A 24,333-nucleotide genomic window follows, 5' to 3' on the forward strand; every position below is an offset into this window, starting at 1 on the left:
TATTTTTTCCTGTGTTGTGCTAACAGTGGCCACAATGCTGTGATCTCCTCTCCAGGGTACAGTTCTGTGTAAATATAATAGAGATTCTGTGCTGTCAAGGCATCAGGATCTCCCTCTGCCAATTGTTAGTATTGTCCAGAGGCAAGGGTCAAACCAGCCCTCTTTGGTACCAGCTCTGTTGCAGGGGTTGTCAGTAAACTGTCTGAGAGACGACAGATTACCATCTACAGGATTCCAGTCTGGATTTTCTGTCAGGGTTTACTCCCTCACCCTTGGAGCTGAGTGAGGGTCAATGTTGTGGACTCTCCGGAAAGCTCTCTCCCAAATGTATACCACTGTGTTGCTACCATGGAGCAGCACGGTGACACAGTGGTTAGCACTGCTGATTCACAGCGTCAGGGAGCTGGGTTCAATTCCAGGCTTGGGTCACTGTCTGTGTGGAGTTTGGACCTTCTCCCCGTGTCTGTGTGGGTTTCCTCCGGATGCTCCACTTTCCTCTCACACTGCAAAAGACGTGCTGGTTTAAAAAAAAGATTTAAGTCATTTTATGTGTATACATTCTTTTTTATTTTAACCCATCCTCAGTCCAAATGGTAACTTCTTTCCCTGAATCCTGTCTAATTTTATTCTTTATTTCCCTTCCTGACAGTGAACATAATCACAATTGTGACTCTGACGAGCAGAAACTGTGGTCTGTCCAAATGTGTGACTCGTTACCTGGTGGCCATGTCAGCGGGGGATCTGCTGGTCGTTATCCTCGACCTGATATTCAGACACATTCCCATTCTTTATCGGGAACAGTTTGATTTCCTGCGCTGGGTCCCCGTGTGTAACATCCACGCCGTCCTGCTTTATGCAGCCACTGACTGTTCTGTCTGGTTCACCGTCACTTTCACCTTTGATCGATTTGTGGCCATTTGCTGCCCCAAGCTGAAGAGTAAATATTGCAGTGAGAAATCGGCGGCTGTGGTTCTGGGAACAGTGACGGTGCTGAGCTGTTTAAAGAACATCTTCTGGTATTTTATGTTATTAAATGGATATCGGCTGGTGAACGACCCCTGGTTTTGTGAGGTCACAATGGATGTTCTGTTATCTCCGGTCTGGGGAACAATCGAGTTCCTCCACAACATTCTAACCCCGACTGTCCCGTTCGTCCTGATTCTGCTGCTCAACGTTTTCACCGTCAGACACATTTTAAGGAGCAGCAGAGCCCGCAGGAGACTCCGGGCTCACAGCAGTGGGGAGAATCCCAGAGACCCAGAGATGGAGAGTCGCAGGAAATCCATCATTTTACTGTTTGTTATCTCAGCCAATTTCATCCTCTTATGGTCGACATTCATGGTTTATTCTATATGGAGTCGGATGCATTATTTGGGCTATAAGTCGGTCTGGTTAGATTACTATGTTATGGAATTTGGTTTCATGTTGCAACTCACAAGTTGTTGTACAAACACTGCCATTTATGCTGTGACACAGACTCACTTCAGGCAGCAGCTCATCAATCTGCTGAAAGCTCCCCTTACTTCAATTCTTCAACTCATTAGACCCTGAGAGGAAACTACAAATACAAGACCCCTGACTCTTTCTATTGGACTTTCAAATATAAATAACAAACAGTTGCCATGTCTGGTGGCCAGGTATGGATACGAATATTTGCCCGTGGGTCAGTGTTGACAATATCAACAAGGGCAGAAGTACCACCAATCACTACTCTTCACACTTGGGAATGGCCAGGACATCCGGAGACGTGGCTGCACACGGAGAGTGCCGGTCCGTTCATGGGGTCTATGTTCCTGAAATGGGAGATGCTGATTCAAAATGGATGGCCGTACACAGGGTGAGTTACTCAAACACAAGGACAAGAGTGGAGAAACTTCACACCTCTTTCATGACACCCGGGATCCCGGAAATGTTAGTTCCTGAAAATAAACCACTCTTCATCAGCCAGGAATTTGTGCATTCGATGAAGTTGGACAGAATTTGACACGTTTGGGCAGTGTCATATTATGATGTGGAGATGCCGGCGTTGGACTGGGGTAAACACAGTAAGAAGTTTACAACACCAGGTTAAAGTCCAACAGGTTTATTTGGTAGCAAAAGCCACTTTTGCTACCAAATAAACCTGTTGGACTTTAACCTGGTGTTGTTAAACTTCTTACAGTGTCATATTACCCATCATCCAATGGCCTGGCAGAAAGAGCGGCCCAAACAGTAAAAGCAGGTTCAAAATACCATCCCTCAGTCTCTTTGGACACCAAACCATCCAGATTTCATCTTCAATTACAGAATGACACCCTCCAACCTCCCCCCGACCTCCCCTCTTCAACAACTGGAATAGCCCCAGCAGAGTTGGTCATGGGAAGTTCACTCCGCCCAATGTTAAGTCTGACCTTCTGAAGGTGGGAGCTAACACCCAGTGCCGTTCCCACCAGCCGGGAGAGGCACCTAAAGGCAGGTGATAGGTTATTGGTAAAGAATCATGGCAATGGGTCCACGTGGTTATGAGGCACGGTCGAGTCTGGAACAGGGCCAGTTTCCTATCAAGTCCGCTTGGGAGATACCATCCTATGGGAATGCTTCAATCATCTACAAGCCATGAAGCCCCAAGCCGTGCAGGAAAAATCAATTCCCAGCAGACCGGGAACTTTGGAAAGAATTCCAGGCACTCCGGCTCCTGTTCCTCATCTCCGCCAGTGGGAACCTCGGAGTCTGAAATGGACACAGTGGGTTTAGCCTCTCGACCACATTGTCACCCGATAAAGGGAACTCGGGCCACACGCTCATGGTGGAAGAGGCGAGCTCCGGTCTGCTGAACCCCACTCACTTCCGAGGCTGAGCAGCAGGAACCGGACCCAGCATTGAAACTCCAAAAAATGCTTCCAAGGTGGTCAGCCCTCGGCGGTTACTCAGACCTAGAGGGGGAGGGGGGGCAGTGACTTCAATCAGGTTCATGAGTTGGACACGGGCAAATATAAACTATCAAACTGAGGCCTGTGAAATGTGCCCACTCAGGGAGCTCCACAGAGTGCAAGCTGCAGAGAGTGAAGCACTGAGAGCTGGGGTAAGTGTGGGAGTTTAGGGAAGTGGTGGAGAGGTATTGCTGTGTCTTGTGTCCCTTACTGCCCGGTCCCTTACGCCCAGGTCCAGGGCGGGTAGGTGTCCCCAGACATTACTGTTCAGAAAGTGACGTGAGCAGATGTGTTTATTGAGACTTTCAGAAGGCTTTCGACAAGGTCTCACATCGCAGACTGCCATGTAAAGTGAAAGCACATGGGATTACAGGCAATGTTTTGAGACGGATAGAAAGCTGGTTCACTGATAGAAAGCAAAGAGTTGGCAATAAATGGGCCTTTTTCTGATTAGCAGTCAGTGTCGAGTGGGGTTCTGCAGGAATCTGTGCACGGACCTCAACTGCTCACATTATATATTAATTATTTTGAAAATGGAACTAGATGTATCATCTCCAAATTTGCAGATGATAAAAGGTGTGTGAGGGTGAGCTATGAGAAACATGCAGACATGCTTCAGTGTGATTTGAACAGGCTCAATGTGTGGGGATGTGCAAAGCAGTTGCAGTAAAATGTGGATCAATGTGAAGTTATCCAATTTAGCAGCAATAATAGGAAGACAGATTATTATTTGAATGGGTGTAAATTGAGAGAGGTGGATACTCAGCGAGGCCTTGGTGTCCGTATGCATCAGTAAGTGAAAGTCAGCGCGCATGTACAACAGGCATTAAAGAAGACAACTGTAATGTTGCCCTTCATAGGGATAAGATTGGAGTACAGGAAGAGAGATGTGTCATTGCAGTTGTACAGGGCATTGCTGAGGCCACATTTCGAGTATTGTGTGCAGTTTTGGTGTCCTTATCTGAGGAAGGATATCCTCGCTATAGAGGGAGTACAGCGAATGTTTACCAGGCTGATTCCTGGGATGGCAAGTCTGTGATATGAAGAGAGACTAAGTCGGTTAGGGCTTTATTCATTGGAGTTCATTCGAGTGAAACATATAATATTGGACCATGTTTAGACAGGGTAGATTCAGAAAGAATGTTCCTGATGCTCAGGGAGTTGAGGACGAGTGTTCATGGTTTGAGGATAAGCATCAACCTTTTAGAACAGAGGTGAGGAGAAATTTCTCCACTCTGATGACCTATGGACTTCGCTACCACAGAATGTCGCTGAGGCCAAAACCTTTCGTGATTTCAGGAAGAAATTATGTATCGCTCTTGGGGCTAAAGTGATCACGGGATATGGGAGCAAGGGATGGTCAGGATATTGAAGTTGATGATGATCCCTGATCAAACTGAATGTCGGAGCTGGGTCGAAGGGCCGAATGGCCTGCTCCTGCTGTTCCTATATTTCAATGTTTCTATGATTGTGAAGCTGAGGTGAGTCTGTACACGGTGTGAATCTGAACATGATCCGAGTCCGAACCTTGTGTGAATCTGAACAGCGTCTCTGTCTGAACCTGGGTGGGTCTGAACCTGGTGCGGGGCCTCTCGACATGATTGCCAGTATTCCACTTGCCTTCCGAACTGCCGATTGAACCTGCAGGTTAACCTTTAGAGAATCTTGAACAAGGCCTCCCAAATTCCTTTGTGCATCTGATTTTCTAAGCATTTCCCCATTTCGAAAATAGTCTCTGCCTCCATTCCTCCTTCCAAAGTGCATAACCTCACACTTTTCCTCCTTGTATTCCATCTGCCCCCTCTTTATCCACTGTCCTAACCTGTCCAAGTCCTTCTGCAGCCCTCCTCCTCCCCCTCCCCCCTCCCACTTCCGCAATACTCCCTGTCCCTCTGCATATAATTGTATCATCACCAAACTTAGCAACAGCGCCTTCATTTCGTTTTTCCAAATTATTAATGTGTATTGTGAAAGGTTGTGGTCCCAGGACCGACCCCCGAGGCACACCACTTGTCACCGGCTGCCATCCTGAGAGAAGATCCCTTCATCCCCACTCTCTGCCTTCTGCCAGTCAGCCAATCCTCTATCCATGCCAGGATCTTACCCTCAACACCATTGGCACTTAACTTATATAACAGTCTCCTATGCTGCGCCTTATCAAAGAAAGATCACCACCAATGCCACCACAATTTCCTCAGCTATGTCTTTTAGAAACCTGGGGTGTACTCCATCCGGTCCAGGTGATTTACCACCCACAGACCTTTCAGTTTCCCCAGAACCTTCTCCTGAGTGATGGCCACTACACCCACCTGTGTCCCCCGACTCTCCTGGAGCTCTGGCATCCCACTGGTGTCTTCCACCGTGAAGACTGATGCAAACTATTCAGTTCCTCTGCCATTTCTTTGTTTCCTATTATTCCTTCTCCAGCCTCATTTTTTAGTGATCCAATGGCTATTTTTGCCTCTCTCTTAACTTATATTGGAAAACCTTCTCCTCTCCTCTTTTATAATACAAGCTTGCTTACACTCATATTTCATCTTCTCCCCTCTTATTGCTTTTTTAAGTTGTCCTCTGCTTGCTTTCAAAAGCTTCTCAATCTTCTGCCTTCCCACTAATCCTTGCCACTAAGGATGCTTTCCCTTTTGTGTTTTTGCTGCCCTTGGCTTCCCCGTCAGCCATGGATTCCTCGTCCTCCCTGTGGCATGTTTCCTCCTCCTTGGGATGAATTTCTGTTGTGCCTCGCAAATAACTCTCAAGAACTCCTGTCATTGCTGTTCCACTTTCTCCCCTGCTCGGCTCCCTTTACAATCAACTCTGGCCAGCTCCACCTTCATGTCCTTGTAGTTATCTTTATTTAATTCAAATACCTTTACATCTGATTCCAGGTTCTTCCTCTCAAACTGCAGGGTAAATTCTATCATATTGTGGTCACTGCTCCCTAAGGGTTCCTTCACCTTAAGTTCCCTAATCAAGTCTGCCTCATTACACATCGCCAAATCCAGAATTGCCTGTTCCGTAGTAGGCTCTGTCACAAGCTGCTCCAAAAACCCTCTCTTAGACATTCCACAAATTCCTTTTCTTGGGATCCACGACCTATCTGATTTTCCCAGTCCACCTTAGAATCTTAGAAACCTACATATTGAAGTCCCCCATGATGATTGTAACATTGCCTTTTCTATCTCCTGATGTATTTTCTGCCCCTCATTCTCTCACTATCCTCATCCCTACCCTCAGACTGTACTTTACCCTTTACCTCCGCCAATCAGACACGATGTTTACATTTGAAGGCCAGTTTCCAATATTCAAAGTCTCTCTATTTTTCCCTTGCCTCCTTTTTCCCTTTTGCCTGTAATTCAGATTGATTCAATTATTTTGCTTGCTGTTCCTCCCTTTCCTTTTCTTTTCCCTGTAATTCAAATAGTTTTAATTATTTTTTATATTGAGTCACTTTCATTTGTAACTGAATTTCCAACGATTCTGACTGAGCTTCTGACAATTCCAAATGTTGTGCTATTGCCACAATTATCTCTCCTTTCTGTACTCTGTCAGGCAATGTCAACTGGAATGTGTTTCCAATTCCAAAAGCTTTGCTTTCGTCACTATCTGTCAGGTAACTTGCGTGACTTCCTCCACCCGCAGAAACTGCTGAGCCTCTGAAAGAGACATTAATCCAAACCACACTCCCTATTTAAACTGGAATACAACACCTGAAAAGAAAACACAAATCTGCTCAGCGCTCACTGTCTTTGAGTTCACTAATCCAAAATCAATCAAGAAATACAGGTTTCAATCCCGGAGCCCCCAGTTGTTCTCAGTCAGGTTGGATACTCCCAGTTGTTCCATGAAGCTCGAGTGACCTGTAACTCTTTAACTTGAATCTGGCTCGAAGGAGCACGAGAGGTTTCACTTCAGGTGGGAGTGAACTGACCCACGAGGAACTCTTATTCAATACAAAGCTTAATTGAGAATATTGTTGACATGTATAGTAAGACAATTAGCAAGAACATTTAACAATTACAAACAAGAAACACAACAACCACAATAATGTACAACTCTGAAGGAAATATCTCTAGTGTGTTCCAACCAAAGCCAACATCCAATCCACAAAACCCTCCAAATCACCACAATACAGCAGAGGTTAATGCCGAATTATTACACGTGTCCAGCCTCCTGGGCTGAATGCTCAAAATCCCTTGAGAAACTCAGCAGAGGTTGCAGTCGAGTCTGTTCCACAAAACACAGCCTTTTCAAAAGAGAAGGACAGGGAGAGGGAGAGAGATTGCTTCTGAGCTTGCTGCTAAACTGCTTCCCAAAACTAAACTAAAAGACCAAAAAAAAACCACCACCTGACTGCCACAGCTTAGCTCCACCTCCATGTAAGCTGCATGATTTAAACAAAATTGCTGAAAGGTCCACTCACATGACAACATTAACACCCTCACTCTCAACTCAGCACTCCCCATTACCCCAACACGCTCTCTCTCTCACCAACACTATCCTGTCACGTCAACACACCCCCTCACCTCAACACACCCCCGCTCACCTCAATACTCCCCTTCCCCTCTCTGCACAATCTCTATCACACAGACATTACACCCTTTCTCCTCAACACTAGCCGTCTCGCTTCTAAGTTCCCCCTCTCACATTTACATTGTCCCATAGAGGGTTAACATCAATTCCTCTCACCAGAACACGCGCTCTCAATTCAACACTCCCCCAATCAACACAACTCTCCCCCTCTCACCTTAACATGTTCCCCCCCTCACATCAATCCTCCCACTCACTTCTACATTCCCCCACGCACCACAACACTACCCATCTCATCTCGACGCTCCTCACCTCAAGATCCCCAAGATATGAATTTCCCGTCCCACACCGCATGGGAGTCGGAGCAGATGGGCACAGACCGTGTCAAGATCCAATTACCTCTGGTGGGATTATCCGAATTTGGGGAGAGCGCGGGGCCAAATCCGACACTCTGTCTCACATCAACATTCTCCCTCTCTCATATCAGCTCCCTTCTCATCTCAGCACTCTGTCTCGCCTCAGCTCCCGCCATCTCCTTTTAACTTTCCCCCTCACCTCAACAAACTCCCCCTCATCTCAATACACCGCCTCTCAACTCATCACTCTCCCCCTCACTTCCATAATAAACTTTCACTCCACACACAGCCCCCCACTCCACACAACTCAAACATCCGTCCGCTGTCCCTGCCCTGGGTGTGTTTGCTGGGGAAATTGCAGATGGAGTTTTATCTTGTGTTTCCCCGATGCTACACCTGTCCCTGCAGATGCAGAAATAACCTGATTCTTATTGGAACCAGGTATTTAGGAACAGCAGTGACCGCACTCTCCTTTCACAACCTGCACAGATACATTACTGAATTGCTCTGATTGTCAATACACATCCAGGTGCATGGCTAACCTCATCCCTACTGTCTTTACCTTCCAGGTGTATCACCGACTTCATTCTTATTACCAACTGACAAACAGATACATCACTGACCTCACTCTTATTGTCGCTACTGATTCCCTGCGACCCCCGCGTTACAAAACGAATAAAGGCAACACAGCAGCAGCGTCACACAAACTGTCTCAAAAACCTTCAGCTCCTTCAATCATTCTGATCCTGGGCTGATCTCAACAACATAAAGTTTGAATGCAGAATGTAAGTTTGTTCCTCCACGAATACACTTGGATTAAATAATTGCGGAACAGAGCATCTATTTCAGGTCAAGCAGAGGTGGCAGTGTGGGAGCATGGTGCTAAATATCAGAATTATCTGTATCAATATCTGACTGCTCAGAGACCGGAATTAAAATAAATATATTCACTGCATGTGAAACATGTATAAAATGATATGCATTACAAAGTTACTGCTGGTGTTCAGTGACTGGAACTAATGTTATTCACCTTGAGATCTCTATAAATGTACCTCTTCTGTTCTGTACAGTCAGTTGGAGAAACGGATTTCGAAATGTTTTTCAATTAGATTGTATAAGATCTCCACATGCATTTTCACAAATTCCCTCAATAAATCCCCAGCTGAATTTAACAAGGCAATCCCCACCAATTGAATTCTGGTTTTCACTCTGCGTGAGATGTCAGCACCACCGGGAATGTCACCCCGCTTGGTTAACGCTGACACACAGACTCACTGTTACTGGGAGATATTGCAAAGTGTTCTTGTGTTGGATCGGGTCATCTCACTGTCCCAATACTGCAAACAATCACAATATGGAACGGGTTCTCACTTCTACACGGGACAATTATTCCCCATTTGGCATTGATTGCAATCAGTTGATCAATCTGATTTACTTAACTGGGGCAGTTTTCACCTGGCCTTCATCAATCGAGAGATTGAGTTTAGGAGTCCGGGGATAATGATGCAGCTATATAAGACCCTCGTCAGACCCCACTTGGAGTACTGTGCTCAGTTCTGGTCGCCTCATTACAGGAGGGACGTGGAAATTATTGAAAGGGTGCAGAGAAGATTTACAAGGATGTTGCCTGGATTGGTTGGCATGCCTCATGAGGATATGTTGAGAGAGCTCGGTCTTTTCTCCTTGGAGAGATGAAGGATGAGAGGTGACCTGATAGAGGTATAAAAGATGTTGAGTGGTATAGATCAGGTGGACTCACAGAGGCTTTTTCCCAGGGCTGAAATGGCTGCTACGAGAGGACACAGGTTAAAGGTGCTGGGGAATAGCTACAGAGGAGATGTGAGGGGTAGGTTTTGCACTCAGAGGGTGGTGGGTGAGTGGAATCGGCTGCCGCCAGTGGTGGTGGAGGCAAACTCGATGGGGTCTTTTAAGAGACTCCTGGATGAGTACATGGGACTTAATAGGATTGAGGGTTCTTGGTAAGCCTGTATATAAGCCGAGGTAGGTAGGGACATGACCGGCGCAACTTGTGGGCCGAAGGGCCTGTTTGTGCTGTAGCTTTTCTATGTTCTTTACAACAGAAAATGTTTGCAATTCATTCATTCGAATTCCCAAGTGTCTGAACTGTATTTAGGAAAGATCTGAAGGAGTATTTCACAAAACTATAACAACAAATTAACAGAAGACAGTTATTATGAAAGCACGTCTGGAAAATATCATTATCAGTGAGGCTGCCCTGGGATTACTTCATGGACAGTGATGGAAACGTGTTTGATACAGAAGATACACGTCCCTTTTATCAGCCTGTTTGAATTGGCAGTGCAGCAAGACCATACACTTTACCCAGTGCTGTCCCTATTCTTGGAAATGTTCAATGGAAGCACAATTTACAGGAACCCAATGGCAAATACAGAAACATGGTTCAGAATGGGGTTCGACACAGAGTAAACACCCTTTGCAGTCAACTATTCAATGGGACACTGCAGAGTGAGCTTTGCTCTGTCTGCAATCCCGTGTGTAACTGTTCTGGGAGGGTTTCAGAGGTCAGTATCAAGAGGAGATGTATCTGTATTGAACTTTTCTTTACCCATACATGGGATTTTTTTCTGGCAATATACAGGGAGAGCAGAACTATATGTATCTCTGTGTCCACCTGCGCTCGAGTTCCTGATAGGACAGTGTGGAGAGATTTTCTGTGGACCTTACCCTGTGCTGCTCTTGCTCAGGTCTTTAGTGTTTGGACAGTCTATGCAGACATTTTTTGTGCATCTCACCCTTGCTACCCCTTCACTGGAGTTCTTGGTGAAACAGTGTGATGGGAGGTTTCTGGAAATCTCAGCCTGAGCTGCATCTGAACTCTCACTAGTTGCATCTGTCTTTGGAGAGTTTGATGGGGACATTATAGAGGGAGATTTATTCTACATTTAACGACGTACTGTCCCTATCCTGGGTATCCTGGGAGTGCTTGATGAGGACACTGGAGAGAGAGGTTTATTATGTATCTACCCCCCCACCCCGGCCAATGCTGTAGCCGTTCTGGGTGGTGCAGAGGGAATTTTACCGTGTGAATGTTTGATGGGCACAGTCTTAAATTTACTCTGTGTCTATCCCCATGCTGTACACGTCCTGGGAGTGTTTGATGGGGACATTGATGAGGGAAATTTACTCTGTATCTAACCCCGTCCAGTACCTGTCCTGTACGTTGCCCGTCTCCCAAGTTAGCATGGCTAATCCAACTAACTCCCACATCTTTGGAGTGTGGGAGGAAATGAGAGCACACAGAGGATTCCCACGCAGACAGGGGAGAACGTGCGCACTCCACACAGAGAGTGACCCGAGGCTGGATTCAAACCCGGGTCTTTGGCGCCATGAGGCAGCAGCGCCAACCAGTGTGTTACAGAACCTCACCCACACCACAAAATTCCCTTCTCACCTCCACACTCCCACTGTCACCTCCACACTCCCACTGTCACCTCAACACTCCCCCTCTCGCCTCCACGCTCCCCCCCGCTCGCCTCCGCGCTCCCCCCCGCTCGCCTCCGCGCTCCCCCCCTCTCGCCTCCGCGCTCCCCCCCTCTCGCCTCAGCGCTCCCCCCTCTCGCCGCAGCGCTCCCCCCCTCTCCCCCTCTCGCCTCAACGCTCTCCCCCTCTCGCCACAACGCTCTCCCCCTCTCGCCTCAGCGCTCCCCCCCTCTCGCCTCCGCGCTCCCCCCCCTCTCGCCTCAGCGCTCCCCCCCTCTCGCCTCAGCGCTCTCCCCCTCTCGCCTCAACGCTCTCCCCCTCTCGCCTCAACGCTCTCCCCCTCTCGCCTCAACGCTCTCCCCCTCTCGCCTCAGCGCTCTCCCCCTCTCGCCTCAGCGCTCTCCCCCTCTCGCCTCAGCGCTCTCCCCCTCTCGCCTCAGCGCTCCCCCCTCTCGCCTCAGCGCTCCCCCCCTCTCGCCTCAGCGCTCCCCCCCTCTCGCCTCAGCGCTCCCCCCCTCTCGCCTCAGCGCTCCCCCCCTCTCGCCTCAGCGCTCCCCCCCTCTCGCCTCAGCGCTCCCCCCCCTCTCGCCTCAACGCTCTCCCCCTCTCGCCTCAACGCTCTCCCCCTCTCGCCTCAGCGCTCCCCCCCTCTCGCCTCAGCGCTCCCCCCCTCTCGCCTCAACGCTCTCCCCCTCTCGCCTCAACGCTCTCCCCCTCTCGCCTCAACGCTCTCCACCTCTCGCCTCAACACTCTCCCCCTCTCGCCTCAACACTCTCCCCCTCTCGCCTCAACGCTCTCCCCCTCTCGCCTCAACGCTCTTCGCCTCAACGCTCTCCCCCTCTCGCCTCAACGCTCTCCACCTCTCGCCTCAACGCTCTTCGCCTCAACGCTCTCCCCCTCTCGCCTCAACGCTCTCCACCTCTCGCCTCAACACTCTCCCCCTCTCGCCTCAACGCTCTCCCCCTCTCGCCTCAACGCTCTTCGCCTCAACGCTCTCCCCCTCTCGCCTCAACGCTCTCCACCTCTCGCCTCAACGCTCTTCGCCTCAACGCTCTCCCCCTCTCGCCTCAACGCTCTCCACCTCTCGCCTCAACGCTCCCCCCTCTCGCCTCAACGCTCCCCCCCTCTCGCCTCAACGCTCTCCCCCCTCTCGCCTCAACACTCCCCCCCTCTCGCCTCAACGCTCTCCACCTCTCGCCTCAACGCTCTCCCCCTCTCGCCTCAACGCTCTCCCCCTCTCGCCTCAACGCTCTCCCCCTCTCGCCTCAACGCTCTCCCCCTCTCGCCTCAACACTCTCCCCCTCTCGCCTCAACACTCTCCCCCTCTCGCCTCAACACTCTCCCCCTCTCGCCTCAACGCTCTCCACCTCTCGCCTCAACGCTCTCCACCTCTCGCCTCAACACTCTCCCCCTCTCGCCTCAACGCTCTCCCCCTCTCGCCTCAACGCTCTTCGCCTCAACGCTCTCCCCCTCAACGCTCTCCCCCTCTCGCCTCAACGCTCTTCGCCTCAACGCTCTCCCCCTCTCGCCTCAACGCTCTCCACCTCTCGCCTCAACGCTCCCCCCTCTCGCCTCAACGCTCCCCCCCTCTCGCCTCAACGCTCTCCCCCCTCTCGCCTCAACACTCTCCCCCTCTCGCCTCAACGTCCACCCCTCTCGCCTCAACACTCCCCCCCTCTCGCCTCAACGCTCTCCCCGTCTCGCCTCAACGCTCTCCCCCTCTCGCCTCAACGCTCTCCCCCTCTCGCCTCAACGCTCTCCCCCTCTCGCCTCAACACTCTCACCCTCTCGCCTCAACACTCTCCCCCTCTCGTCTCAACGCTCCCCCCCTCTCACCTGTCCACACTGTCTATCTCACCCTCTGCTATACCTGCACTGGAGATTCGTGTTTGGACAGTGTAGAGGGAGACAGTTTGTGTATCTGGGCCTGTGCTGCATCTACAATGAGGGTATTTGATGGGAGTGTAGAGGCAGCTTATCCTTGTAAATGTCTGATGGGCGCAAGCTGACGGATATCGAGCCTGAAGGTTGCCTGACTAAGTTGAACCTTCACTTTAGCAGCCATGAGACCGCCTGGTCACACAGTTAAGATGGGGTGGGAGTGACACTGGACCTCTGTAGCTGACATTGGAGTGTTTGATGGGATGTTGCAGATGATGTTTGCTCCGTGTTTAAGGGCTGTCACCGTTCCCTCCGCACTCTGGCTGGCAGCGTGAGGGGACAGACTGACTTCACACCTAATCCCTGCAGTAAATATCCTGGGAGTGTTTGTTGGATCAGTGTGCATTGATATAACACCATGTTGTTCCCCTCTCATCTGAAAGCTCCCTCCTCACATCAACACACTCCCTCTCACCTCAGTAACCGCCTCTCACCTCAACTCCCACCGTCCACAGCAACACCCCTCACCTCAACACTGAACCTCTCACCTCAAAATTCCCCTTCACCTCAACACTCTCTCTCTCACCCCACTCACATCAAAAATAGGATTGACCTTGTGAGTTCCTTCAATCTTTCTGATTCTCGGCTGCCATCAACAGCATAACGTTTCACTGTGCACCGTCCGTCTGTTCCTCCAGAACAAAGAACAATAAAGCACAGGAACAGGCCCTTCGGCCCTCCAAGCCCGTGCCACTCCCTGGTCCAAACTAGACCATTCTTTTGTATCCCTCCATTCCCACTCCGTTCATGTGGCTGTCTAGATAAGTCTTCAACGTTCCCAGTGTGTCCGCCTTCACCACCTTGCCTGGCAGCGCATTAGAGGCCCCCAGCACCCTCTGTGTAAAATATGTCCTTCTGATATCTGTGTTAAACCTCCCCCCCCTTCACATTGAACCTATGACCCCTCGTGAACATCACCACCGACCTGGGGAAAAGCTTCCCACCGTTCACCCTATCTATGCCTTTCATAATTTTATACACCTCTATTAAGTCTCCCCTCATCCTCCGTCTTTCCAGGGAGAACAACCCCAGTTTACCCAATCTCTCCTCATAACTAAGCCCCTCCATACCAGGCAACATCCTGGTAAACCTCCTCTGTACTCTCTCCAAAGCCTCCAGTAGTGTGGCGACCAGAATTGGACACAGTAATCCAAATGCGGCCGAACCAACGTTCTATACATCTGCAACATCAGACCCCAACTTTTATACTCTATGCCCCGTCCTATAAAGGCAAGCATGCCATGTGCCTTCTTCACCACCTTCTCCACCTGTGACGTCACCTTCAAGGATCTGTGGACTTGCACACCCAGGTCCCTCTGCGTGTCTACACCCTTTATGGTTCTGCCATTTATGTATAGCTCCTCCCTACATTATTTCTACCAAAATGCATCACTTCATATTTATCAGGATTGAACCCAATCTGCCATTTCTTTGCCCAAATTTCCAGCCTATCTATATCCTTCTGTAGCCTCTGACAATGCACCTCACTTTCTGCAAGTCCTGCCAATTTTGTGTCGTCCGCAAACTTACTGATCACCCCAGTTACACCTTCTTCCAGATCGTTTGCATAAATCACAAACAGCAGAGGTCCCAATACAGAGCCCTGCGGAACTCCACTAGTCACAGGCCTCCAGCCGGAAAAAGACCCTTCCACTACCACCCTCTGTCTTCTGTGACCAAGCCAGTTCTCCACCCATCTAGCCACCTCCCCCTTTATCCCATGAGATCCAACCTTTTTCACCAGCCTACCATGAGGGACTTTGTCAAACGCTTTACTAAAGTCCATATAGACGACATCCACGGCCCTTCCCTCGTCAACCATTCTGGTCACTTCTTCAAAAAACTCCACCAGGTTAGTGAGGCATGACCTCCCTCTCACAAAACCATGCTGACTATCGTTAATGAGTTTATTCCTTTCTAAATGCGCATACATCCTATCTCTAAGAATCTTCAACAACTTGCCCACCACGGACGTCAAGCTCACCGGCCTATAATTTCCCAGGTTATTCTTCCTACCCTTCTTAAATAACGGGACCGCATTAGCTATCCTCCAATCCTCTGGGACCTCACCTGCGTCCAGTGACGAGACAAAGCTTTGCGTCAGAGGCCCAGCGATTTCATCTCTCGTCTCCCTGAGCAGCCTTGGATAGATTCCATCAGGCCCTGGGGATTTGGCAGTCTTTATATTCTCTAACAAACCTAACACTTCCTCCCTTGTAATGGAGATTTTCTCCAACGGTTCAACACTCCCCTCCGAGACACTCCCAGTCAACACATCCCTCTCCTTTGTGAATACCGACGCAAAGTATTCATTTAGGATCTCCCCTACTTCTTTGGGCTCCAAGCATAATTCCCCACTTTTGTCCCTGAGAGGTCCGATTTTTTCCCTGACAACCCGTTTGTTCCTAACGTATGAATAAAATGCCTTGGGATTCTCCTTAATCCTGTCTGCCAAGGACATTTCGTGACCCCTTTTTGCCCTTCGAATTCCCCATTTCAGTTCCTTGCTACTTTCTTTGTACTCCTCCAGAGCTCCCTCTGTTTTTAGCTGCCTGGACCTAACATATGCCTCTCTTTTCTTTTTGACCAGTCCCTCAATTTCCCTGGTTATCCACGGTTCTCGAATCCTATCCTTCTTTTTTACAGGCACATGCCTGTCCTGTAGCCCTAACAACTGTCCCTTAAAATACTCCCACATGCCAGATGTGGATTTACCCTCAAAGAGCCTCTCCCAATCAAGAGCTGCCAATTTCTGCCTAATCCCACGAAAGTTAGCCTTCCCCCAATCCAACACCTTACCCTTGGGACACCACTCATCCTTTCCCATCACTATCCTAAAGCTAATAGAATTGTGGTCACGATTTGCTACATGTTCCCCTACCGAAACTTTGAAGACCTGACCGGGCTCATTCCCCAGTACTAGGTCCAGTATAGCCCCCTCTCTAGTCGGGCTATCTGCATATTGTTCCAAAGAACCCTCCTGTACGCATTTTACAAATTCCTCCCCATTTCAGAGTCCCAGCTCTCAGCGATTTCCACTCTATACCAGGGAAATTGAAGTCTCCCACTACAACAACCCTATTTTTCCTGCACCTATCCAGTATCTCCTGACATATCCGTTCTTCCACTTCCCTCGGGTTGTTAGGGGGCCTGTAGTATAGCCCCAACATAGTGACTGCGCCCTTCATGTTTCTAAGCTCCACCCAGAGTGACTCGTTACACGACCCCTCTGAATTGTCCTCCCTCTGCACCGCTGTAATATGCTCTCCAACTAATACTGCTACTCCCCCACCTCTTTTGGCCCCTCCTCTGTCTCGCCTAAAACACTTGTACCCCGGAATATTCAGCTGCCAGTCCTGTCCCTCTTTCAACCAAGTCTCTGTCACGGCAACCACATCCAAATCCCTCGTGAGCATTAAGGCCCTAAGTTCGTCTGTCTTACCTGCTACGCTCCTTGCATTGAAGTATAAGCACTCCAGACCTCCAGTCTCAGTGAGGTCGTCCTCCCCCAGAGTGCTCTTCTTCTTTGCCAGCTTTGTCCCAGTCCCAAGCTCGTCCCCAGCCTCTACACTTGTAGACCTAATATTTTGATCCCCACCCCCCTGCCATACTAGTTTAAACCCCCCCCGAACTGCACTAGCAAAACTCCCAGCCAGGATATTCGTGCCCTTTCAACATAGTTGTGACCCGTCCTTCTTGTACAGGTTCCATCCTCTCCTGAAAACTTCCCATTGATCTAGGAAAATGAAGACCTCCCTCCTGAACCAGTCCTTTAGCCAAGCATTCAATTGTACTAACTCCCTATTCTTAGCCTCACTGGCACCAGGCATCGGGAGCAGCCCGAAGATGGCCACCCTGGAGGCCCTACTTTTTAGTCCATTTCCCAACTCCCTGAATTGCTCTCGTAGGATCCCCCTGCTCTTCCTATCTACGTCATTTGCATCAATGTGTACAATGATATCCGTTTCTTTATCTTCCCTTTTTAAGATGCCTCCTATCCGCTCGGTGACATCCATTTCCCCAGCACCAGGTAGGCAGACTACCATCCTGGAGTCCCGTTCGCAACCACAGAATCGCCTGTCTGTGCCTCTAACCGACGCATCCCCCACCACTATTGCTCTCCTAACCCCTCTCTTTCCTTTCCAGGCCACAGAACCTGACTCTGTGCCAGTGACCTGGTCAGAAATACCCGAGTGTTAAATAATTTCTGAACAGGGCACGAATATCCTGAATAGGGGCGGCACGGTAGCACAGTGGGGGGCGGCATGGTAGCACAGTGGTTAGCACTGCTGCTTCACAGCTCCAGGGTTCGATTCCCGGCTCAGGTCACTGTCTGTGTGGAGTTTGCACATTCACTTCGTGTCTGCGTGGGTTTCCTCCGGGTGCTCCGGTTTCCTCCCACAGTCCAAAGATGTGCGGGTTAGGTTGATTGGCCATGCTAAAAATTGCCCTTAGTGTCCTGAGATGCGTAGGTTAGAGGGATTAGCGGTTAAAGATGTGGGGATATGGGGGTAGGGCCTGGGTGGGATTGTGGTCGGTGCAGACTCGATGGGCCGAATGGCCTCTTTCTGTACTGTAGGGTTTCTATGATTTCTATAGCATCTATTTCAGGTCAGGGAAAGGTAGCGGCGTTGAAGCATGATGCTAAATACCAGCATTAACTATACCAATGTCTGATTTCTCCATGTCCCGTGTTATATTGAATTGGATGAGAATTTAGGAGGCATGGTTAGTAAGTTTGGAGATGACATCAGAATTGGTGGCATAGTGGACAGTGAAGGTTATCTCCGATTGCAATCGGATCTTGATCAATTGGGCCAGCGGGTTGACAAATGGCAGATGAAGTTTAATTTAGATAAATGCAAGGTGATGCATTTTGGTTGATCGAATCAGGGCAGGATTTACTGAGTTAATAGTAGAGCGTTGGGGAGAGTTACAGAACAAAGAAATCGAGAGCGGGGGTGAGGGAAAAACAGACATTGACAGCAAAACAGAGGTGTGGGTTGAAGTGAGGAGGTGGGATGAGACACAGGTTCTGGGGGGTGTCCAGTGTGGGGTCAGTGCCCAGCTCCCTGTCTCTGGAGAAAAGCCTCAGTCACAGCCCTCTGGGATTCCCAATTTACAGAAATAAACAACTAAATAAACAAATAAATAAATGTTGGGAGGCTGATTTTAAAAAGTCTCCAAGGAATGGACACAGCTTGTTCCCAGTTTAAAGAGGGGAGTTTATCTCTTTCTGTGACTGAGATGTTGTCTATTCAGACTCGGAATATACGTGGCGTTCAGTGTCTGGGTGGGAGGATTACACCAGGCATGAAGCTGGGAGAATTACATTTCTCCCCTTTGTCCCATCCGGATATCGTCAAATTATTGCTCATGGGATCTGGCTGTGCATCAATAACCAGCTGCCTTTCCTGAACTCCAACTTGTAAACACGCAAATTTAAAATGGAACTGACTGTAAAACATGTGAGGGATGAGGGAGGGAAACGTTCCCAATTCCAGAGTCCTGACTGTGTTTTTAGAAGGGGTGGTGCCAGGGGCAGGGGCTCAGGACAGGGGATTACTATCACTGCCTCTGTCACTCCAGCTTTCCGGGCTGGAGAGAATTGTTGTGTTTCACTGGAGTGGAGCGAATCCTGCTCTTTGCCCCAAGGTTGAATGCAGCCTCTGTGACTAGGCCACAATTCAAGCCCGAAATGCAGCAGAAACAGATGGAGAGAGAGACAGACAGAGTGAGGGGAGAAATGAGGGGGATATAAAACAGCTGGATGTGGTGGGTTAAACTGAGGCGGTTAGTGGGAGCAGGGCTTCAATGAGGGACAGACTCTGCATTTTAATTCTGAGGGCCCGTTGGGGCGTGTCTCAGTCTCTTTGCCTCTGCCTCCATCTCTGCCTGTTGCAGTCTCTTTGTCTCATTCTCTCTCTCTCTCTGTCGCTGCCTGTAAACATTTACTCAATTGTAAAATCTTTGCAAACTAGATGCCTGTCAGTTTCGACATTACAATCATGCAGGAATTGAGAGAGAGAGCTCCACTATGAGAAAGGCTGCACTGAAATTTAAAATTCCCATTATTTTTGGGATCTTCGTATGCACAGGGTGAAAACTCCACACAGAGTGACCAAAGGTGGGAATGGAACGTGATTCACTGGCGCTGTGAGGCAGCAGTGCGAACCATGTGGCACCGTGCCCTTGAACGAAATGGCTTGCTCGGCCATTTGGGAGGACAGCTGAGAGTCAGCCACGTTGCTGTGGCTCTGGAATGACATGTAGACCAGACCAGGTAAGGACGGCAGATTTCCTTCTCTATGGACATTACTGAAGCAGGGGGAGGGTGAATGGGTGCAGAGAGAAATGGAGAGTGAGAGGGAGTGAGAGTGACAGGGAGAAAGAGGGAGACAGCGAGTTCCAGGCTCCCACCACCCTCTGTGTAAAACAACTTGCCTCGGACAACTCCTTTAAACCTTCCCCCTCCACCTTAAACCTATTCCCCCGAGTAATTCACTCTTCCACCCTGCGAAAAAGCTTCTGACTATCCACTCTGTCCATGCCCCTCATAATCTTGTAGACTTCTATCAGGTCTCCCCTCAACCTCCGTCGTTCCAGTGAGAACAAACCAAGTTTCTCCAACCTCTCCTCATAGCTAATGCCCTCCATACCAGGCAACATTCAGAAAAAACTTTTCTGTACTCTCTCCAAAGCCTCCACATCCTTCTGTTAGTGTGGTGACCAGAATTGAACACTATATTCTACATGCGGCCTGACTAAGATTCTATAAATCTGCAACATGATTTGCCAATTTTTAAACTCAATGCCCCGGCCGATGAAGGCGACCATGCCGTATGCCTTCTTGACGACCTTCTCCACCTGCGTTGCCACACAGTGACCTGTGTACCTGTCAAATTCAACAATAAACTAAAATGTAAAAAAGACAAACAAATTCAACAACAACAACCCCAACATTGAAAACCACGAATAAATTCAACAACAACCCCAACATTGAAATCCCAAATGCCTTCTTGACTACCTTCTCCACCTGCGTTGCCACTTTCAGTGACCTGTGCACCTGTACACCCAGATCCCTCTGCCTTTCAATACTCTTAAGGGTTCTGCCATTTACTCTATATTTCCGATCTGTACTGGACCTTCCAAAATGCATTCCCTCACATTTGTCCGGATTAAACTCCATCTGCCACCTCTCTGCCCAAGTCTTCAACCAATCTATTGAAGATAGATCGCCCCCTGCAATCCCTCACCCGCATCCCCTCCCCGAGCCCCACCGCTTCCTCCACCTCTGCCCCACCCCCCCACGCCTGCAAACCCTCCCCCATGCAACCGCTGCCCCGCAACGCCTTATTCCCTCCCCTACAACCCTTCTTCCGCAACCCCTTTCCCCAACCCCCGCAAACCCTCCCCACTCCAACCACTCTCCTGCCACCCCTGCCCCGCAACCCCTCACCCCCTGCCCCTCACTCCCACAACTACTCACCCCATCCCCCCAACACCTCGCCCGCTTCTCCGCAACCCCTCACTCCACAACCTCTCCACCCGCAACCCCTCACCCCCTGCCCCTCACCCCCATCCCCCGCAACTACTCACCCCAACCTCTCTCCCCCGCCCCCTCAATACCAATTGAGTCTAATCAATGTACTTGGACTATCAGCGACCATACCTTGTGTATTGATGTGTTTGTCCAGAAGCTTCTTCAATCAGAGAGTCCCTGCCTCCAGCAGCCACTCAGGCAGCGAGGTCCAGATTTCCAACACAGTCTGCTCAACATTCTGTCCCCACATCCCCTCTGAAACACACTCACCTTTAACCTCTGCCCTTTGGTCAAACCCAGACCAAGATGGCACTGGGCATGCGCTCTCCCCACATTGCCCCTCACAAAGATGGCACTGAACATGCCCTCTCCCCACATTGCCCCTCACAAAGATGGCACTGAACATGCGCTCTCCTCACATTGCTCCTCACAAAGACGGCGGCGGTGCAGGCGCACAACCCCGCTGTAAACATGGCGGCGGTGAACTCGGGGCAGAAACGGGGAACAATACTGGGCTCCCGCTGGGTACAAACGGGGAACCGGCGATTCCATTCTCTGAGTTTCCGCTGTACACAAACCTGGTTATGAATCCTCTCCGCCCACCCGCCGGATCCATCGCTCCCCCCGAGCCGCCATTCCACTCACTGACATCAAATCACCCATTGGCATCCCGCACACTGCGCATGCTCAACTCCCAGCCCCGCCCCTCATTCACTCCGATTGGTTGGAGGACCAGCCCCTCCCGCTCGGTAATCCAGTCCCGCCCCCTTCTCCTCCTATTGGTCCGGAGCTGCCGTCAATCAGCCGGGCATTGTGACGGTGTGAGATGGTGGGCGGGGCAACAGCACCAGGTTAAAGGTCAACAGGTCGATTTGGCAGCACAAGACACGAGCTTTCGGAGCACTGCTCCTTGATCAGGGGAGTGGGAGATGTGTTCACAAACAGGGCCGACAGAGACACTAACTCAATTTACACAATAATGGTTGGAATGTGAGTCTTCGGGGAAGCGTTCTCCAAGGCTGCCTTCACCACACACGACAGCGCAGAGTCACTGCGCAGAGACTGATAGTCAAGTTCCACACACATGAGGACGGCCCCAACCGCCATCTTGGGTTCATGTCACACTATCTGGATGACCTGGATGAGGAAGTGGAGGGATGGGTTGGTAAGTTTGCCGACGACACGAAGGTTGGTGGGGTTGTGGATAGTCTGGAGGGATGTCAGAAGTTACAGAGGGACATAGATAGGATGCAAGACTGGGCGGACAAGTGGCAGATGGACTTCAACCCAGATAAATGCGTCGTGGTCCATTTTAGCAGGTCGAATGGGATGAAGGAGTACAATATTAAGGGAAAGACTCTTAGTACTGTAGAGGATCAGAAGGACCTTGGGGTCCGGGTCCATAGGACTCTAAAATTGGCCCTGCAGGTGGAGGAGGTGGTTAAGAAGGCGTATGGTGTGCTGTCCTTTATCAATCGAGGGATTGAGTTCAGGAGTCCGGGGATAATGATGCAGCTATATAAGACCCTCGTCAGACCCCACTTGGAGTACTGTGCTCAGTTCTGGTCGCCTCATTACACGAAGGATGTGGAAAAGATTGAAAGGGTGCAGAGGAGATTTACAAGGATGTTGCCTGGATTGAGTGGCATGCCTTATGAGGATAGGCTGAGGGAGCTCGGTCTTTTCTCCTTGGAGAGACGTAGGATGAGAGAAGACCTAATAGAGGTATATAAGATGTTGAGAGGCTTTTTCCCAGGGTGGAAATGGCTGCTATGAGAGGACACAGGTTTAAGTTGCTGGGGGGGGGGGGGGGGGGGTAGGTACTGGGGAAATGTTAGGGGGAAGTTTTTCACACAGAGGGTGGTGGGTGAGTGGAATCGGCTGCCGTCAGTGGTGATGGAGGCAAACTCAATAGGGTCTTTTAAGAGACTCCTGGTTGAGTCCATGGGACTTAATAGGATGGAGGGTTATAGGTAGGCCTAAAAGGTAGGGTTATGTTCGGCAAAACTTGTGGGGCCGAAGGGCCTGTTTTGTGCTGTAGTTTTCTATGTTTCTATCTGTAACCCCCACGACTTGCCTGGCCTTGCAGAATCTCACTAACTGTCCTGTCTGGAGACAATACACATCTTTCACCGCTGCTCTACCCTCTCTCCACTCACATTGTCTGTACCTTTCAGACTTGCTTACCTGTAAAGACTCGCATTCCAACCGTTATAATGCACTGGCTAAAGCCAAACACAGTAAGAAGTTTAACAACACCAGGTTAAAGTCCAACAGGTTTATTTGGTAGCAAAAGCCACACAAGCTTTCGGAGCTCCAAGCCCCTTCTTCAGGTGAGTGGGAATTCTGTTCACAGACAGGGCTTATAAACACACAGACTCTATTTACATGAATAATGGTTGGAATGCGAATACTTACAGCTAATCAAGTCTTTAAGATACAAAGAACGAGAGTGGAGAGAGCATTAAGACAGGCTAAAAAGATGTGTATTGTCTCCAGACAAGACAGCCAGTGAAACGTTGCAGGTCCAGGCAAGCTGTGGGGGTTACAAATAGTGTGACATGAACCCAATATCCCGGTTGAGACCGTCCTCGTGTGAGCGGAACTTGGCTATCGTTTTCTGCTCAGCGACTCTGCGCTGTCGTGTGTCGTGAAGGCCGCCTTGGAGAACGCTAACCTGAAGATCCAAGGCTGAATGCCCGTGACTGCTGAAGTGCATAAACATGAAGAGAGAAACAGTCAGTAGCACAGGGTGCTGGGGGGAGAGGGGTTACTGAATGACAGTGTGAGGGAGCTGCATTAACATCAGTGCAGATTCAGTCAGTAACACAGGGTGCTGGGGGAGAGGGGATACTGAGTGACAGTGTAAGGGAGCTGGTTTAACATCAGTGCCGATACAGTCAGTAACACAGGGTGCTGGGGGGAGAGGGGTTACTGAGTGACAATGTGTGGGAGCTGGATTAACATCATTAGAGACACAGTCAGTAACACAGGTGCTGGGGGAGAGGGGTGACTGGGTGACAGTGTGAGGGAGCTCTACTAACATCAGCAGAGATACAGTCAGTAACACAGGGTGCTGGGAAAAGGGGTTACTGAGTGACAGTGTGAGGGAGCTGGACTAACATCAGTACAGACACAGTCAGTAACACAGGGTGCTGGGGGAGAGGGGTTACTGAGTGACAGTGTGAGGGAGCTGGATTAACATTAGTACAGATACAGTCAGTAACACAGGGTGCTGGGGGAGAGGGGTTACAGAGTGCCAGTGTGAGGGAGCTGGATTAACATCAGTACAGATACAGTCAGGAACACAGGGTGCTGGCGGAGAGGGGTAACAGAGTGACAGTGTGAGGGAGCTGGATTAACATCAGTGAAGACACAGTCAGTAACACAGGGTGCTGGGGGAGAGGGGTTACTGAGTGACAGTGTGAGGGAGCTGGATTAACATCAGTACAGATACAGTCAGTAACACAGTGTGCTGGGGGCGAGGGGTTACTGAGTGACAGTGTGAGGGAGCTGGTTTAACATCAGTGCAGATACAGTCAGTAACACAGGGTGCTGGGGGGAGAGGGGTTGCTGAGTGACAGTGTGAGGGAG

The 24,333-nt window shown here is 49.8% G+C and overlaps 1 long non-coding RNA gene across 3 annotated transcripts in view; it reads right to left on the reverse strand.

Moving 5' to 3' along the window:
* Window positions 1-872: 872 nt before the first annotated feature.
* Window positions 873-24,333, reverse strand: part of LOC144482140 (uncharacterized) — a 43,006-nt gene continuing 19,545 nt past the window's right edge. Inside the window, exon 5 of one of the 3 annotated variants that reach the window (XR_013495874.1) lies at window positions 873-930. This is a non-coding gene — a long non-coding RNA (uncharacterized LOC144482140). Of the gene's footprint in view, window positions 931-23,004; window positions 23,448-24,333 lie in introns of those variants that run through there. The other 2 variants (XR_013495873.1, XR_013495872.1) reach the window with 2 other exon arrangements.

Source organism: Mustelus asterias, assembly GCF_964213995.1.
Source record: "Mustelus asterias chromosome 26 unlocalized genomic scaffold, sMusAst1.hap1.1 SUPER_26_unloc_29, whole genome shotgun sequence".
NCBI lineage: Eukaryota > Metazoa > Chordata > Chondrichthyes > Carcharhiniformes > Triakidae > Mustelus > Mustelus asterias.